General features: G+C 48.8%; 2 long non-coding RNA genes across 2 annotated transcripts in view; both read right to left on the bottom strand.

The window, feature by feature from the left end:
* LOC309859188 overlaps nt 1–20188 on the bottom strand; it is a 366769-nt gene that overhangs the window by 63994 nt on the left and 282587 nt on the right. The window lies entirely within an intron of this gene.
* Nucleotides 3178–5144, bottom strand: LOC309854481. Its single transcript, XR_014306248.1, has 3 exons — nt 5060–5144; nt 4007–4219; nt 3178–3740 (listed from the first exon to the last, which is right to left on the bottom strand). It is a non-coding gene; the product is annotated as an uncharacterized lncRNA (long non-coding RNA).

The raw sequence follows: 20188 nt of genomic DNA, 5'->3' as shown, positions 1-20188 counted from the left end.
TTGATTTTTGACAAAGGTGCCCATGCAATTCAAGAGAGAAAAGATGTATTTTCAACAAATGGCGCTGGAACAATTGCTTATCAATATGGGGGTAAAAAGTCACATCATGCTCCAAAATTAGCTTGAAAGTGCTCACAGCACCTAAAAGATAAAAGCTAGTGTTATAAAACTCCTAGAAAAGAGTATGGAGAACACCTTTGCCATCCTGTGGTGGTGAAGGATTTCTCAGGAAAGACACCAATATATCATGCTGCTAACAAAGCTGTGAAGGCGGACCCTCTCCTCACCGACGTGTGAAGAGTCAGAGCTGCAGGAGGCCCCACCTGCCTGTGGCCAGCCAACGTGGGCTCAAACCCAGGCTGCGTGCGTGCAGACAGGACCAAGTCACATCAGTTGAGGCCAATTTCGGGCAAAATCTCAACACGGGTGTTTTTTTGGGGGAGGAGGTTTCTTTGACCCAAAATCATTCTAAGGAGTGGAAGAAAAACACACAGTAACGACAAAGGAAATTCGGAGAACAAACACTACCACGTGTAATTCTAGAATCATTGCAAAAATATCAGAACTAGAAGTACCGTACGGGCCCCTAAGCCTAACAGAATGAGAAGATGCTCAAATAGACCTTCGTGTCCATCGGGATGGTGTGACATAACCTGGCACCGGGGTCTGGGCCAGAGCCACACTCCCCACAAGATCCTACTGAGAACAAGTCCATTAACATATGATTTCAAGCCAAGCCAACAGCATAATACATGTGCTAGGGGTCGGACGGAACGGGAAGAGCCGGCCTTACATCCCCCTTTGCTCGTAAGCCCTGGAGCCCACGGTCTCTGCACGCTGAGCCGAGAGGGAGGAAACTCACTTGACCCGTGGATCGAACACAGCTGGTTCTGACTCGCCCTGTCCAAGCGGAGCAGGACGCACCGTCTACACCAGCAGGTGAGAGACGGGAAACACACATGTGGATGCTCACCCAGAGAGCCACGGGGCTCTGCTGGGATAAGCCCGAGGTCCCACACAGGGCACACCATCGGTACACCAGGGCCCTAAGCGGCGTCCTCTGGGTGTGACCTGACATCGTAGACGTGACCCACCCTCTGCTGGGGTGGCAGGGTCTGCCGCTGATTCCCATGCACACAGGAGCAAGGGGGCGGGGTGCAGCAGCACGCAAAGGTGGAAAGACCCCCGAGAGGTCACCTCGTCAGCAAAGCTGACTCCAGAAAGGCGGGGCCGACACAAACGTGCCGCAGCGGACGGTGGTTCCTCACTGGAACCTGTCGTGGTTCAGTCCGGCTCCGCACTACCGTGAGTGACGTGTGACAACGCTCAAAAATCAGACTGATGGTATCTGGGACTGGCGCGCAGAGAAGGAAGGGCGCACAGGGAATGCTGACCGGCTCCTCTCCGAGTGGGGACGCTGACCGGCTCCTCTCCGAGTGGGGACGCTGACCGGCTCCTCTCCGAGTGGGGACGCTGACCTGCTTCTCTCCGAGTGGGGACGCTGACCGGCTCCTCTCCGAGTGGGGACGCTGACCGGCTCCTCTCCGAGTGGGGACGCTGACCGGCTCCTCTCCGAGTGGGGACGCTGACCGGCTCCTCTCCGAGTGGGGACGCTGACCGGCTCCTCTCCAAGTGGGGACGCTGACCGGCTCCTCTCCGAGTGGCGCCCGCATCCATCTTTATGACTGTCCTGGTCCCTCCTTCCTTTTCGAGACTTTCTCGATCAGCATTACTCTCCACAGAAGCGTCGCTGTTCCCGCGGCAGTTACAGGCCCACTCTGGTCTGCTGGGTCCATCTCTGCATCGGTGTGGGCGGGGCAGCCATGGGACCCCGCAGGGGGGAGACACGGGACCGTGAGTGGGGGAGCCGCAGGCCTGCGCGTGGGGGCAGCAGCAGGACGTGCCCATGGACGCAGACAGCCCCAGGAACCTCGGAGACCAGTCAGTAACTTCATGAGCCGAGAGGAAAGGGCACAGGGCTGGGCCTGTGGGAGCAGCTCTGCGGAGACAGAGGGCACCCTCCCGCACTCCCACCCACACCATCTGGGGCGCCAGCCTTCACAGGGAACCACATCTTCGGACGAGACTGGAGTCTGTCCCTGTGAAACCCAGCAGGCGGCCGTGGAGGCAGGGCCAGCACCCCGTCCCTGCTGCACAGCGGCACCAACCCCACGTCCTCCTGCGGCACGCAGCAGCGGAACGGGACCCTGACGGCCCTCCAAGCGACAGGTACAGGAGCCTGCCTGTTAGGGTCCGCAGGGTTTCCCCATCACAAGCCTGCCCTCCGCACTGGACGCCAGGCCCCGTGCTGGGGCTGCAGGGGACAGAGGCCGACAGGCATCCAGCCTCCCAGAGGCCAAAAGGCCACAGGACAGCAGACATGAACACTCCGGTCCGGGCCACTGAGCACCAGCCACATGGCACGGAGGACGAGGGGCCCACAGGAAGCAGACGGGGCCTGGTGGAGCCTCCTGACTCCCTCTCCCGACTGGGCTCTCAGGGAGAGACGGTGTTCACTGATCTTTCCAAACAGGTTTTGTGGTTTTTTTATACATTGTATTTATTTATTTGACAGACAGAGATCACAAGTAGGCAGAGGCAGGCAGAGAGAGGGGAAGAAGCAGGCTCCCCGCTGAGCAGAGAGCCCGACTCGGGGCTCGATCCCAGGACCCTAGGACCATGAGCTGAGCCGAAGGCAGAGGCTTAACCCACTGAGCCACCCAGGCGCCCCTCCAAACTGGTTCTGTGAGTTTCCTTGTTCAAGTACGCACCACGGCGGTGTGGGGGCAGAAGTCCAAGAACCGGTTCTGGGTTGTGGCGCGCAGGCAGGCATGGCCTGGTGCCCGGCTGTTCTGATCCACACGGTGCACACCCCCGCCCCCAACAGGCTCAGGCTTCCAGGGTGACGCCATAAAGAACGGTGGGGAGACTCTGGGCTCTGGGCCGTTAGAGCAGGTGCCGTGAACACCGCGGGCCAAAACTGGCCCCCCCCCCCGTCCCTGGATGTCACGTATAGAACTTCCCGCAGCCCATTTGAAAACAATTTGGAGATATTCATCAAATGCCTTCAAAGGGATCATAACCTTTAACATAATGGCAAATTCCATTTTTGAGCATCTCTGCTAAAGCCAAAAGAAGAAGGAAAAAAAAAAAAAAAGCAGAAAGTAGCCCTGACTCTGTAATAGCAGAAACAAATAAACACAGGGCAGCGGACGGACAGGAAACTCCGCAGGCACTCAGGGAAGTGTGCGTGGACGATGTGGAGTCACGAAGGGTCGTGACCTCACGGCTCATGCAGGTGCACAGACGTTCTTCCTTCCGGGGGAAGCTGACCCCAGAGAGGACCAGCCCATGGGCAGGGGAGAGGCGGGGGAAGCACGAAGCAGGAGCCGGGGCCTGGGCACAGGAGGGCCGAAGGCAGCTCCCACCGCAGGCCAGTCTGCTGACGGACGCCAGCACCCCCGTGTGCCTGGGTTTGACCTCTGGGGGACCATGACTTGTCTGCCACGCCAGGAAGCGTCCTAAGTCGTGGCAAAGAACTACAAAGTGTTTAAGAGGAAGAGACAGTTCGTGTTCTGTTCTGTGTTGCGTTCGCAGAGGGACGCTACGGTCCTCCTACTCTCTTCTCCAAGACCTGTGTGTCGCGGGGAGAGACGGCTTTGTATCTTCTTCATGATTTCGAAAGGGGAAGCAACGAGGGGCTATCGTCGGACTCAGTGAACAGAACAGGATGTTTTTTTCTGAAATAATAAAACGGCATTTGTGATGAGCTGCGCTGAACCCCGGGCTGGTGTGCGTCCCCCGCCCCTACAACCTACGTTCTCGTGGCTACGAGTCATGTTTTCCCGTTGAGAATAAAAGGGGACGTTAAAACCAAAGTGTGATACCCCTTTATTTAGGTGTGCCCGGTTTCCTCATTGCCTCCAAAGAGTAAAGGGCACACACACATGCGCACACACACACACACACACACACACACAGTTACAAACGAGGGCCCTGCACCCACGGAGGCGACAGCAATCACCGCAAACGAGCAGGATCGAAGGGCTCCCTGGCACCAGCGGCCCACGCTCGGCTGACACGCAGGTGATGGGCAGAAATTGGTCCCTGGTGCCGACAACCAGCCCCGAGTGTCAGGATGAAAGGGACTCGGGCAGTGAGAGGACACGGCATCGCCGGGAGCTCAGCTCAGATCCCTGACAGCTGCCCGAGACACAGCCTGATGAGCAGAAACGGAAGAAAGAAAGAAACAGCATTTTAAGGAGCTCATGACTTGTAGATGGGGCAGCTTGGCGTGGCACCTGCTTGTGGCAGTGGCCAAGACCGTGGCCTCCGGAGAACCTGCAGGCCCCTAGGAGCAGGCTCGAGTCCCAGGGCCGGCACTGGGCCAGCGCTGCGCAGACACGTGGAGGGACGGATGACAGAGTGGACGACCCCACAATGAACGAGGAGGCGTGAGAGCGGCTCTCTGTTCCAGAGCGAGGCTGGCCTGAGATCAGGGGAACTGCTGAGGATGGGCCAGCTCCCTGCGAGGACCTGGCGCCCGCACAGCCCTGCCCCCCTCCGCCCCCGCCCCCCCCCGCCGCTTCAGAGCATGACAGATGCGGCTTCAAACTGGGACTGCCCTGTCCTTGCCGGTCTCTCCAGAGAAGGCCACCGGAGTTTCATCCTGGCCTCAAGGCAAGAGCCACACGACTCCTGGGCCTCACTGTAGGAGGACATCGGGGTAGGAGGGTCCCTCATCTTCTCCAGGCCACAGTGTGGCCCACAGTGGCCATAAAGCCCTGGCCAGGCTGAGTCCCCCAAAACAGGCTGCTCCTCTGGAGAGCATGGAGAGCCTTGGGGACACTCCGCGGGTGACCACATCTGTAGGCCGAATGAGGTGTGACCAAGTCTGTCCACAGGGCGATCACCGGGGAAACACCCTGCTGTCCCTGCGCCCCCTAGTCCTCCCCGAACACAGCCTGGCACGTTCCTCCTGTCGTGTCCCCAAATTCTCCCTGTCGCCATGCCCCCCCCCGGCTTGGCCTAGAATGTGTACAAAGCAAGGATGACTCACAGAGGTCAGGTTTGTTCCGGAAGAACGCTGGCCTCTCCCGCCCTTCGTCTCCAGGAGCCTTGGCGCTGGACCGTGGAAGAAAGAGCACCGCACCTGCCGCACCTGCCGCACCTGCCGCCGCACCTGCCGCACCTGCCGCACCTGCTGGACCCCACGCCCCCCCCCAAGAAAGAGCACAGCACCTGCCCCACCGGCCGCACCTACCGCACCTGCCGCACCCGCCAGACCCCGCGGCCCCCCCGCCCTCCGGCGCAGGCGCCGCCTCTCTCAGCGGCCAGCAGACGCGTCTTTCATTCTGCCAACAGCGGCTGTGAAAGGCCAAGTCATCCTCGTCCCGGGCCGTACTTTCATGGACATTTAAACCATCTGCTGCCGCCGCGTCTTCTCCGAGATGATGAGCTCCCCGCCCCGCCCCGGCCTGTGAAACACGCTCACGGGCGTTTTATATCCTGTTGTAAAGGGTTGGTTGGGAGCTTCTGGCTTTTTGTTAAGGAAATTCACATTGTGGACATGATTGTTCCCGTGTCCCTCTAACCTGTCCCATGCGCACATGTGTGTGCACACACGTGCAGACTCACACTCGCACACGCGTGTGCACACGCGAAGACTTGCACACATGCGTGTGCACACACATATAGACTCACACAGACCCTCACACGCGTGTGCACACACATAGTCTCACCCACGCGTGTGCACATACATGCAGATTCACACTCTCACACGTGTGTGCACACACGTGTAGCCTTGCACAGACTCGCACACAGGCACACACTCACCTTATTTCAGGGGTCCTTGTATGTCACCCACATTCTGTCCATCTCTCGTTTCACGGGCCCCAACATTTCGGGGCTGAGCTGGGTCATGCGATGATGTGCTGACCAGGACAAGCCCGGGCCCTGCTCTCATGGAGTTTCCAGCCTCGCAAAGGAGCCAGACGGCCAAAGTAAGCACACAGCTGGCTACTGCTCTACGGTGGTGGTGAATTCTAAAAGGAAGGACCTTTCCTCCCTATCAGCCGGGAACCACCTCATTTATAATGAATGCTCCCCATCAATTCGTTCTAATGATGCTGCATTTCGCTTCTATAATTAAATGGGATTTGCTTGGCGATTTATACCCCAGGTTTTCCCAGAAGAACAGATCTTATTGGCATCTCAGGGAAGTCAGGGAGCTTGAACAGTAACCTGAGAAACGGGCTTTTCCGTGCATATTTTTTGAAGGCGGCGGGAGAGCAGAGCAGTTCGAGACACAGTGTAGACAGCCGTGAGGAGACGAGCGTGACACCAGCGTTAGCGCAGCCCCATAACCACACCGGTTTTGCAGACACATCTCCACCTTGCAGACTCCTGGGGCCCAAGGACAAGGACCTCCGTGATCCCTGACTCAGGCCGCCGACGAGTCTGACGTGTGATGTCACTGCTTCCCACCCCTTCCAACCTACCTACTTGCACACTTCCAACCTGCTGTGGGCAAGAATACGCACCGGTCCCCCCGCGCAGACGTGTCCCCCAGCTCCTACGTCCCACGGGGTGAAGGCCAAGTTGGTTCATGTGGTATTTGATGCCCTTTAGAAAGTTTACAAAAGAAACCGGTGGGGCGGGGGCTGGGGGAACTTCACTGACACTCCTTAGAGTCCTGAATCTTTACTTAATTTATCAAAAATAAATGAAGTTAAACAAAGAGAGAAGAGAAGAATGTGTCAGCTCTTCTAGAGACCTGCCAGAGGAGTTTCGTGTGGTCCCAAAAGGACACAGGCTTGGGCCCGAGGGAAGTGGGCTCCGGAAAGCAGGAGAGCCGCACAGAAAAACCCTCGTCCCACACAAGAAGCCGCTCCCTGGGGCCTTCGAGCTTCATGAGGATGGAGGACTCGCCTGCCACTTTTCCTCACCACAGGAGCAGACGTCAGGCCCGACCACCATGGAACAGCTGGAAGGCCATCGCCGCACGATTCGGAACCTCGGACTCTCCCCAGGGCCAGAGACTGCACAGCAGAACCCCAGCCAGGCACAGGCTGTCTCCCCAGGGAGGGGGGGAGGGTCAAACTTTATTCTCTGCGACCCTCAGGGGGTCCCCTCTTTTTGGTAAATATTTGTAAATCTTTAAAAATATGAAAAATATGTAAAAGTTGTAAAAAACAATACAGCAAAACATCCACAAACTGCCACCCAGGGTTTTAGACTATTCCCCATGTTTCTTCTTTGTCTCCTGTTCCAGGACAGGAGACACCCTTTCAGGAATCCGGGATCGACGGTGGGGCTGCTTGAAGACCACCCTCCGCTCTCAGCCCTCCTGGGCAGGGGGGCATTGCCTCACCTGACGAGAACTGCCTGGCCCCTGGGTTGCCCCTCCTTCCGGGAAAGCCCACCACCAATGGCAGATGAGAAGGGGATGAAAAGACCCCACGAAGGGCAACTCTGAGAGTTTCCCAGTTCCATCACGTGCCCCGGCAGGCGGCTGGGTCTTTGCTGGGCTCCTACGACCGCTCACTTCTCCCTTGGCCATGGCCATGGTGCCGACCCAGGAGCTGTCCCCTAGGACGTCCTAAAGACCCTCCCTCTCTCCCGCTCTGATGTCCTACTGCTCTAGAAAAATCCAATGTGAGACAAAAATCCCCCCGTACCGTCCCCTGGTCCCATTCCTTTCCCCATCTTCCCACAGGCAACAATAAGTAGGAATTACACATTTATCCTTTGTGTTCCTGTCTTACTGTCTTACCAACACACAACCATAAACCCGCAAACAATAGAGAGATTGTGTGTTTTTTTAAAGAACACAAGTGACAAACTCTACTTTCATTCTACAACTTGCTTTTTTATTCAACAATGTTTTAATGATCTGTCAAGTTAATACACTGTTGATTGGGTTCAGTCTTTGTTATCTCCGTATAGGATTCTACATCCCAAGTGCTTCCATGGACGTGGTAACTCTGCTGTCAGTTCTGCTATCTGCATCAGTTCTGGTGCCAGTGGACATTTGGACTGCTTTCCAGAGTTCGTACTGCCAACAAGGCTGCCGTCGGAACACGGAGCACATCTTAGGCTGCAAGTGCCCAGAGAGGGGACGCCAGGTAATTCCTGTCCATGGTCACTAGAAATCGCCACACTGCTCTGCAAGGGCTTGTAGGAGCTCACAGCCCAAAGTACAGTCCCCTCACCATGTCCGCGACCACACTTAGTCTCACCAAGTTCTTCCGGTCTTGTGGGTGTAAAACGGCATCTCACTGTGACCCAAACCTCCAGAATTAGTACCGATGAGGCTTGGCGGAATTTACAGATGGAAGAAAGGAAAGTGAAGGTATTTAACCCACAATATTGACTCACAGCTCTTTCTTCTTGAGTCGAGTATATGCACTAGCACCAAATCTACTGCAGAAATGACTTCGCTACGTCCTACAGGGTTTTCTGTCTGATGGGAACGTTATCATCTACCATCAACACAGGTTCGCTGAGCACCAGCTGGATGCCAGGGACCTAACTTCTAAGAGCTTTGTAATCACCTCGAACGACAGTTTAGTCTCTGATCGAAAGAGCGCTCTTTTCCTCACATCTTTTATTACCAGATTCCAAATGTGTTGTCTTAAAAGCAGAGAACACTTGATGTGTATTCACAGACTCTTTGTAATTGGGATGGGTCTCTTTTGTTCCATGGCTCCGGACCATTTATTGTAAATGCACTTTGGGTTAAAAAAAAAAAAAAAAGACTTTCTGTATGGAGAATATAAACAACCCGTGTCTACATCATCAACAATTTTATTGATTTTCCAAGCTTTTGTCTGGTTGGCCCAATGCTAGAAGTGTCTTGGTCCCTTGCACTGTTACTGAGATGCGAGGCTCGTACCCGCTTCCTCCTAATCCTCCCCATTTGTGCCCGTTTTATTTTGGACGTATGCTGCCAATGTGCGTGTAATTTCATCACTATTGTAGCTCTGTTGACTTCTTGTATTATAGCTCCTCAAAATTAACTAAAAATATAAGGAGATTGAAATCAAAGAACTCACCAGAGTTTTAGAAGCGCATTTAGCAGCAGATTGTAAGAATTGTTTTACTCAAGAAACGTGTTTCTGTATCCACAACGTGCCAAGCACTGTCCTGGGCTTGGGTGTGGATCAGTGAGTGACACAGTTACAGTTCCTTCCTTCCAGGTGTTACTGAGAGAGCGGGACACCCCTGAAGCAAGCAAGGATTATATTTAATAAGAACAGGTGTCGCGACAGAAGTGTAAGCAGCACAGAATTGCACAGGAAGGTCAGAGAAGACCGCTCTGTGGAAACAACCAACGGGCTCTGGCCTGAAAAGTGCAGAGCGCACAGCGTCAGTGAGGTAAAGGCTGGAGATGGAAAGAGGTGAAAGCTGTTGGGTTTGGGGGATGATACGACTGTGTGTATGCAAAACCCACAACAACGTACACATGAATTATAAAAATTAGTAGGAGGCTTTTCCTATTCAGAGTTGTATCAGATCATTGTATTTCTTCATTCCAAAACAAAAAGGTGTGACATGAATATTTGAAAATAATAATAGTATTAAAAATGATCAGGTATGGTGTCAGAATAAATCCAACAAAAGATGTGTCAGAATCAATGGAGAAAAATAAAATTTTAAAGATAAGGAAGAACAGTGGATGAAAAGACGTGACAAAGTTGACAGGTCACTAATTTGCTCGCTCAGCACGACGCCGATCCAAACCTCCATGCGTGGAACCGACAAGCACTTGACACAGTGAGTATCTGACTAGCAAACTTATTCTAAAGAGACAAATGAAAACGCGGCGTGTCTCACTGGTAGCCGGGACAGCCCCTGAGCGGCACCCGACGGGATGGCCCAGAGAGAGACCGGTGACACTGAGCACCGTTGCAGAGAGGGGCCCCGGGGACTCACCGTCACTACTGAGGGGAGCTTTAACCTGGCTTATCTGGTCGAGATGAAGCAGAAGACACGTAAGCCCTATGACGCAGCCAATCCACAAAAGACTGCTCCGCCGCAGACAGGTGCACCCTCACAAACAACACTCACAGGAGTATTATCAGCAAGAGCCCAATCTGTACGTGACCCAGTGTCCTCCAACAGGAAACCTTCCAACTGTGGCATATTTACACAACGTTCTGTTACATAGCAATAAAAATGCCCGCCCTGCAAGTACAGTGAGCATGCATAAATCTCAAAGACATCATCCGGAGCAGCAGAAGACAAACACAAATGAACAGAGATTACGGCATTCCGTTGACATAATGGTCAAAGCCAGGAGAAATCAAACTCTATTTATCAAGGATGCATAATTAGGTAGAAAACCTATTAAGAAAATCAATCAAGGGAACACCATAACATTCAAGACAGCAGCTACATAGTAAGAGTACGGTTAGGGATTCCGGAACACTAAGAAAGCTTTAGCCTTGACTAGGTAGAGACAATATAAGGGTGTGTTCTATTGTAATTTGTTGTGTGCTATTGTTTTTGGAGAGAGACACTGGTGGGGGAGGGGCAGAGAGAGAGAAACTCAAGACGAGCCCCCACGGAGCACGGGACTCCACGCAGGGCTCCGTCTCACGACCCCGTGGTCATGACCTGACAGATAGCCAGAGTGGGGCGCTCACCGGACGGACCCGCCCAGACGCTCCCTGCTGTGATGTGCTCGTCTGTATGTCCACTTGGTTTCCCGCTTCTAAGCGTGCCATAGCTCACAACACAGCAGAAAACAGCCAGCACTGTGAAGACATAAAGTCTTAAAGAAATGGAAAGAGAGCCTAGAAGACAGAGCCTGGGGAACAGACCCGAAGCAGGAAGGGGCTTGGGCCATGAGGGTCAGAAAACAAGCCAGCGGCTGGGCCGGCTGCACCCTGGCCAAGTGCGTGACTGCCTGGGAGGGGGCAGGTCCGGAGCATGGAGGGCAGAGGCCTCCTATGAGGAGATTCCTCCTGTTCTAAACACAAGAGGAGCATAGGAATAGATTTTTCTAGATTTTTTCAAATATTGCAGTCCTGTGGAGAGAGAATCTATAGTGCTGGATGTTAGGACGTATCCTGAAAGCACGGTTATTAAAACCAGTGGAGTTCGCTCCTGATCAGGTACGCATTCGCTAGCTACCGTACGCAAGACTCTGCTCTGACTTCTGGGGATGCAGCCTTAGAGCTCCCGCTCGAGAGGGGAATAGGCATTAGGATGGTGAGTTTAGCATGTTTGACTGGGCCACAGATGCCCAGACATTAAGTCAAGCATTATCCTGGGTGTGTCTGTGTGGGTGCTTCTGGACAAGATTAACATTTCAAGCCACAGACTGACTAAAGCACATAGCCCTCCTCATGGTGGTGGGCCTCATCCAATCAGTCGAAGGTCTGAGTAGTTCAAAAAGTTAACCCTCTCTTGAAACAAGACCCTTCCTGGGTCTTAAATCTGCAGTCTTTGGACAGGAGCGACAACCTCAGCTCTTTGGGTCCCAGGCTTTTGGACTCAGACTGGAACTAAACCATCCGCTCTCCTGGGCCTCCAGCTTGCTGACCTCAGACCTTGGAACAGGTCAGTCTTCAAACCTGTGGGACCCAATTCTTTATAAGAAAGTTTATGTTTCTCTGGAGAACCCTGACTAATACAGGCCATAAATGAAAATAAATAAGTAAGTACTAATAAATGGTGAGATAATTTTAGAGTGTGACTAGTATTACAAGAAAGATTAAGCCAAAATCGAGAGGGACTGTGAGAACCTGCTGCCTTTCCCAGGGCAGCATGGGCAGCGTCTCCATGGAGCAGACCCCCGGGGGACATCCACGCACGCACCGATGCAGAAGGAACCACAGGCCAACGACACATGATGAGGAGCTCAACACAGGCAAGAACTTCGAACACGGCGAAGGTGGCATTTCAAGTATCAGGTTAGATGGTTTACTCGGCAAACAGCTCTGGGGAAACTCGCTGGTCATTGAATGAATAATGTCTCTCCATTTCAAGCAAAACACAGTATTAATCACGTATGAGTCAAAGATTTAAATGCAAAGCGTAGTAACAAGATAAGAAGTCTGGAAGGTGCTAGAGAGACTATGTTCTCTCACGGTGGGAAATGATCCCAGAGAGGCCCACGGGAGGCCGCGTGCACCGCAGTCGAGGCAAATCTCCAGCCTCAGGGAAGCCCCAGTAGGCTTTGGGTAAGTTACTCAACATTTTGAAGTCTCTGGAGCAGAGGATGGAGGCCAAATGCCAGGAAGAACGGATGTGTCCCTGCCAGGACCCCCAGCCCATCCACCGTGTTGGGTGAGACCCCTGAGGACCCCAACCCGCAGGGTGAAAACATACCATGGGAGGAATATAAAATAAACCTCAAAATGCCATTTCCTCCCCATTTTCCACATGGAAGCAATAATAAAGCCCCCCTCATGGGGCTGGGGACAACGTGCTTGACCAGCTAACTCATAGAAACCACTAGCACAGTAAATCAGATACTATATTTAAGGAATGAAGTGTTCCAAAAATCAGGGAGGAAAAAAACACAGAAAAGTGAAGAGGAACAGTGAACAAAGGAACAAAAACAGAAGTAAGCGCGTGCACAGGTGCCACTAGTGGTTAAGTTTTGGAGAAGCAAACACAGATTAGTCAAAGTTCTAGAAATCACTGCAAACCTCAGACAACCCTCCCCCACCCCCAACATTCAGAGCAGGGCTGCGAATCACCGTGGTGGGTGTGTGTGGGTGTTGCTTTGGTAGTGTCACCGTGTTCATAGGTGTGCAGAAGGGCCCAAAATGGAGACCCAGGAGGCTCAGGCTTTGGAACTGCCCCAAAAGCTCCCTTGACAAGAGGTAAGTGGTTTTGTTTGTATTTTTTAAGCCACCCTGCGTTTTAGATCCAGATTCTTTAAAAAAGAAATATTGTGTCTAAGATCTGAAGTAGTGGCAAGAGCTTGGTGTCTCTTCATTCTAAAAGGATCACCTCCAGAAATATCTTTGTATTAGGAGCATTGATTTTTCTGAGTCTCTCATACCTTTGCTGAAAGGCTTTCCTCCAGGAGCTGATATTTCCGCACTGATGTCCTGACACGAGATCAACAGGTACCTCGCTGGGCACTGACTCTATCAGGAGCAATAAACTGCAGGCACATCCCCAGCTAATAGAAATTGCCTCCCAGCCCTGTGCCCGGATTGTGATTCCAGACACCTTTCAGCCGAGCCTCTGCAGGGCAGCAGCTCTCAGCTCCGCGCCTGTTGAAGACTGATTTCCACAAAATGTGTTGCAAGGCTGCCTCCTGCTCCCTGATCCTTATTAGCATCAAACCTGACAAAGAGCGGGCTGCCCAGGTACCTTGGACAGCGGTATTATCACCCTGTAGGCCTCCTACTCAGGAAACCACTCGTGGCTCTACAGCATCATAAATGTTATGACAATGAAAGGAAAAAACAAGCGGAGAATTTCCTGTGTGACCTCCCATGGTTGACACATCTATTTAGATCTTGAAATTAAAAATGCATGCCTACAAAGTCCTCGAGAACATGGGAAAGGACAGCACAAAGTTTCATTTGGACAGCATCCCATCATGCATATATGATGCCACATAAAAATAATCTCCTTTGCTAATGTGAGTCACCAAAAATTCATTAATCACTTATTGTGTGTGAGGCATTGTCTGAGGACTATAATAACAGGGGGAATACAGAGAAGAGTAACACACAAGCTCGTCTCCCACGGCAATCACAGGCCAGCAAGAGAAACCGTGAACAATTAAACATCACTAAACTCCAGTACCAGGTAAATGCCTTAAAGATTGTGTGGAATGTTATGGAAGCCAAGGAAACGTAACAATTAACTATGAAAGAAAAGGAAGATCTGAAGGGCAATCCGGGCAGAGGAGCAGGCAGCATTTCTCGCGAACCCTGTTCTGCACAACCTCCCTGTGTGGTGTCCACTGGCAGCCTGGACAGAGCCCAGGGCTCCATCCTGGATGCGCCCTCCCCTCCAGCCTCACATTCGGTTTGTCACTGCATCGTGCCTCCCCACACCCCCTCTCTCCACCCCATCGCCACTGTCTACTTCTGGTTTCCATCACCTACTACATGGACTGGCCCCCTGCCTCCAGTCTTGTTCCCCTGACCACACCAAAGCTGGAGTGCATTTTACAAACACAACTTTGGCCATGTCAGTATCTGGACTAAAACCTTCAATGGTGCCATACTGTTCTTAACATCAAGTCCACAGTTCTTAAGAGGCTGGAAAAGTCTCTCTCTTCTCTCTTTGCTCATGTCTAAATCTTTAGCATCATTCAGGTCTTCACATGAGCCTTGCTTTTCCAGAACCCTCCCCCTAACTCACCCCATGGCTCCACTCCATCCCAGAGCATCTCCTTTCTGTCTCACTGTGGAGATCACTTCCACTGTGGCCCCATATCTGTGTTGTGTGGCTTCCTGCTTCTGTCTGCTGTACCCCAACTCTTGACTTATCAAGTGACTCCCCACACCATATTACAAGTGCCTGTCAGCTAGACAGAGGATCTGAGAGGGCACAGTGTCTGCTCAGGCCACCATCATCATCTCCGGCACCTAGCACAGTGCCTGATCTACAGCAAGGGCTCAGTACATATATATGGATGAGACAAGGAAAGAACATCTTCACACCCTCCTGTCTGTGAAGCATCAAAAAGTGACAACTAGAAGATGGTGGAAAGGGGCGTTCAGCATCCCATCCAGGTTGCTATAACAAATGATCACAGACCCAGTGGCTAAAAAACAGCAGAAATGTCTTGCTCACAGCTCTAGAGGCTGGGAAATCCAAGCTCAACCTGCCATCATAGCTGCCTCCTGTGGGGTTCTGCTTCCTGGCTCACAGACAACTTCTCACTGTTTCCTCAGTGGTGGAAGGGGTGGTGATCTCTCAGAAGTCTCTTCTATAAAGCACTAATTCCACTCATGAGAGTCCCACCCTCATGACTTCAGCACCTCTGAAAAGCCTCACCTACTAACATCACCACACTGGGCATTAGAATCTCAACACATGAATTCAGGAGGGGACACAAACATTCAGAACATAGCACTGCAGAAAAATGAGGTTTTTTAATTGGAAATTTCAAAAGAGAGGCATGTACTGGGAAATTCAATTGGAAAGGCAGGTTGAGGTCAGTCCTAGAAGGCCTAGAATGTCAGACTAGGTAGTCGGGAGGCAAGACTTCTGCTACCACCCCAGGGGAGTGACAGGGACAGGATTTACTGCTCCACCTGAGGTGATCAAAATAGAAAAGCAGATGAAACATAAAAAACAATAGTTCGCAAGATGCCAGACATCAGGCAATGAAGAACAGTGATCTAAGAGAGAAAGTAAACAAGCTGCATGAGCCCCACCATTACCCCCTCACTTCCTTGAGAACCACAGCAGGGGAACAGGAACCCAAGTGATAGGACAGAGACTCCAGGACCCCAAGCTGGTGAGAGTGTGCACAGCAGAAGACTGATGGAAGGAACTTCTCACAGAGAGAACCTATTTTTGTGAAAGGATGTCCTGTGATATTCAGCAAGGTAGAGCAACATCCATGCCAGTAGATGTCGCAGGTAAAAAAAATCTACATGAGGATAGGGGAAAACTACCCAAAAGAGTAGAATGCTATGCCTGACATAAGACCAGAAACAGTGTTTGTTCCCACAAACAGATTGCAAGAATCCCATAACTCAAGGTCCACTGGGTAACTCTGCAGGAAGATCTTGCCTCAATAGTGGGCATAGTTAGTTCTAGATGGTGTGTTCTTATGGACCCACCTAACAGACCAGAATAACAAGACCTGAAAAAATCAAACTGCCTCCTATTAACTTGACTGAGTCCCAGAAAAAAGTCCAAAAACATTTATGGGATTATGAAAACATCCAACAACTAAGTAAATTGTATGATGTCTGACCTTCAATCAGAAATGAACAGATAAAGGGACAGAGAAACACAAGTCATAATGAGGAGAGTTGATTAATCAATCAAGCCAACCCAGAACTGACATAGAGGATAGAATCAGCCAACAAAAACATTAAAATTTATTGCAAATGTATCTCATATGTTGGAGTCTCTTGCAGGCATGAAAGATATAAAATAAATAACATGACAGAAATTCTGAAGACAAAAACTACCAACCTGAAATGAAAATTATACTGGATGGACAAATTAGACACTGTAGAAGAAAAAACAGTGATTCTGAAGACATAGCAACAGCAACTATCTAAAATAAAAGACAAAAAATAAAATAATAAAGAAAAACAGGTCAACCTTTGGTCACTTGTGGGACAACCTCAAGAGCTAAAATGCCTGTGTGATTTGAACACCAAGGAATGGAGGAGAGGATAGAGGAAAACCTGAGAAAATAGTAGCAGAAAAGTCTTCAGTTTGATAAAACAATAAACCCATAGATTAAAGAAACTTAATGAATCCCACAGCATCTCATAATTAAAAAGAAGTGAAATCCTGTAATAAAAAGAAATCTTAAAAACAGAAAAAAAAAACATTTTTCTACCAAAAAAGGAAAGAACAAAGATAAGGATGACAGAGTATCGCTCATCAGAAACAATGCCGCCAGCCAGTAGAGCACCCTCTTTCGTTGACTACAAAAAACCCTGCCAATCTGGACTTCTATACCAGACAAAAGCTTACAAAAAACAAAGGCAAAGTGAAGATGATTGCAGAAATTACAAGGCTGAAGGAATTTACAAGAAGTCCAACACTACAAGAACACAAAAGGAAGTCCTCTGTACAGAAATGAGGTGATACCAGATGCAGATACAGCTCCCCAGAGGGGAATAAAGAGCCCTGGAAATGATACTTATATTGGTAAATATAGAAGATTCTCGCCCTGTTATTTAAATCTCATTAACATATAATTGCTTAAATATAATGATAACAATGTATTATGGAATTTATAGCACACACATTAGTAAAATATAGGACAGTAGCTTAAAGGTCAGGAGGAGAGAAGCGATGGCATGCTGTTGTACGGTTCCTAAACTATACAGAAAGTAGTGTAGTATCCTACAAAGCCTGGCTGTGACAAGCTAAAGGTGTATGCCCTATATCCTAAAGTCATCACTAGTTTTTATAAAAGAAAGCATTATAACTAATAAACCCCCCAAATATAAAAATGACGTCACAAAACAAATACCATCAATTCAAAAAGGAAAAAGGAGCAAGGACGAGATGGAAAACGTAGAAACAAAGAGCAAACCTATGGACTTGAACATAACCAAACCAATGGCTCCATTAAGTGTAAGTTGACTAACATCCCAATTAAAGTGAAGGAATGTCAGAACGTCCAACACTAGCTGGAAGAAGGCTGGACTGACTATTTGATCTCAGACAAAAACCATTAACAGAAATTTAGAAAGTCACTTCGTAAGGAGAAGGGGCTCCATTGATCAAGAAGCTCAAAAAATTTTAAACATTTATGAACCAGATAACAGAGTTTCTCAATACAGTAGGTCAAACAGATAAGATAAAACTGCAAAGTAAAGCAGAGAAAATAAAGTCATGGTCAATTTCCCAGGACCTTCTTGAAGAAAGAGAGAGTTCCAGCAAGGATAGTGTGTACCCCAGCAACACTGTCAACAGAATCTGACTGACACAGAATACTCTACCCAGAAAAGCAGAACAAACATTCTCTTCAAGGGTTTACATAAAATTTGCCAAGATAGGCCATGTCCTGGATCATAATTTAAGTCTAAACAAACTTCAAAGGATCCAAGTCATCATCACTGGCTATCAGGGAGATTCAAATTAAAACCACATTGAGATGCCACCTTACACTAGTTAGAATGGCCAAAATTAGCAAGACAGGAAACAACATGTATTGGAGAGGTTGTGGAGAAAGGGGAACCCTCTTATACTGTTGGTGGGAATGCAAGTTGGTGCAACCACTTTGGAGAACAGTGTGGAGATTCCTCAAGAAATTAAAAATAGAGCTTCCCTATGACCCTGCCATTGCACTCCTGGGTATTTACCCCAAAGACACAGATGTAGTGAAAAGAAGGACCATCTGTACCCCGATGTTGATAGCAGCAATGGCCACGGTTGCCAAACCGTGGAAAGAACCAAGATGCCCTTCAACGGACGAATGGATAAGGAAGATGTGGTCCATATACACTATGGAGTATTATGCCTCCATCAGAAAGGACGAATACCCAACTTTTGTAGCAACATGGACGGGACTGGAAGAGATGATGCTGAGTGAAATAAGTCAAGCAGAGAGAGTCAATTATCATATGGTTTCACTTATTTGTGAAGCATAACAAATAGCATGGAGGACAAGGGGAGATGGAGAGGAGAAGGGAGTTGAGGGAAATTGGAAGGGGAGGTGAACCATGAGAGACTATGGACTCTGAAAAACAATCTGAGGGTTTTGAAGGGGCGGGGGGGGGGGAGTTGGGGGAGCCAGGTGGTGGGTATTATAGAGGGCATGGAGTGCAATGAGCTCTGGGTGTGGTGCAAAAATAATGAATACTGTTACGCTGAAAATAAATTTTAAAAATTAAAAAATAAATAAATAAAAGACAGATTGTACCAAAATTTATTAAAAAAAGGATCCAAGTCATAAAAGTACACGCTCTCGCCAAAATGGAATTTAATTACAAATTAGCAGCAGAAAGGCATCCCGAACATGTCCAGATATTTGAAAACCAAAAAATGATGCATTTCTAAATAACCCACGGGTCAAAGAAAAAAATAAAGGGAAATTAGAAAATATTTTAAACTGAATGAAAAACGCATCATACTAGGATGTGTGATTACTAATTAGGGAGGAACTCACAGTACAAAACGCCTACATTAGAAAAGAAGAAAGATCTCAAGTAAGAAGCTCAGCTTCCTCCAGGAGCAACTAGAAAAAGAACAGCACATTAAACCCAATGTTAGGAGAATAACATAAATAAATAAATAAATAAAGCTCAAAATGGAAGCCAACAGAAATGAATAAAATAAAAAATCCGGTTCCTTGAATAGATTAACACAATTGACAGTGTGATCAAGAAACAGAGAAAACCCAAATTACCAGCATTAGGAATAAGAAAAGTGACATCATCATGGACTCAAAAGTCATTACAAGGGTAATAATGGAATATTATGAAGAACTTGAAGCCTACTTTCAAAAAACATAGATGCGATGCAGGATTTCTTCAAAGATACAAAATACCAGAAAAATAAGGTGAATAGCCTTATATTTACTAAGGAAATGGAATTTATGGCTACAAGTCTTTACCCGCACTAATGCCTACCACCACCTACCCCCCGCCAAAAAAAACCAAACTCTAGAGCCAGATGGTTTTATTTGTGAACTATACCAAACATTTAAGGAAGAAACACATGAATTCACCACACACACATCCATAAGTTTGACTAGGAAAGAAAGTTCGAAATTTATTTTTGAAACCAGCATTACCCAGATCTCAATACCAAAGACATTATCAAAAAAGAAAGGCTAGAGACCAATATCCCTCATAAAGAAAGGCCCCCCAAAAAAAAACTAAACAAAATTTTATTTTAGTAAATTACCCACCAATATATTAAAAGAATACTATAGCATGACCAAGTAAGCTTTATTCCAGAAAAGTAAGCTTGTTTAACATTTGAAAATCAATCAATATAATTCACCATACTACGAAACTAAAAAATAAAAACTAGATGATCATCTCTACCGAATAGAAAAAGGCATTTTATAAAACCTGACATCTGCTCGCCTTCAAACAACTCTCACGAAACAAGAAATAAATGTGAACTCGTTCAACTTGATAAGGAGCATCAGAGAGAAAGTGCAGCTCATGTCAGACATGATGGTAAATGTCTTCCTCAAGATCAGGAACAAGACGAGGGTTCCCGCCCTCCCATGTCTACCAATATCGCAGCGAAGCTTCTGTCCAGGGAACTCACACCAGAAAAAGAAACAAAACGCTAACCGATGGGCAAGAAGAAAGCAGAACTGTCTTTAGTCTAAGATAACATGATCACTAATGACAAAACTTCAATGAAAGCTACAAAAGCTACTAGGACAAGCAAGCGAATTTAACAAGGTTGCACTGTAGAAATAACACCAGTACCCAAAAATCAATATTATTTCTATGTCAGAAAACAATCAAGAATTTAAAAGCTATTCACAACAGCATTAAAAACATGGACAACAGATACGTTCAACAAAACGTGTGTGTAA

This window comes from Mustela nivalis (genome assembly GCF_964662115.1).
Source record: "Mustela nivalis genome assembly, chromosome: 2".
Classification (NCBI taxonomy): domain Eukaryota; kingdom Metazoa; phylum Chordata; class Mammalia; order Carnivora; family Mustelidae; genus Mustela; species Mustela nivalis.
Note: the sequence above shows the minus strand (reverse complement) of the source record. Positions and strands in the feature narration are given on the sequence as shown.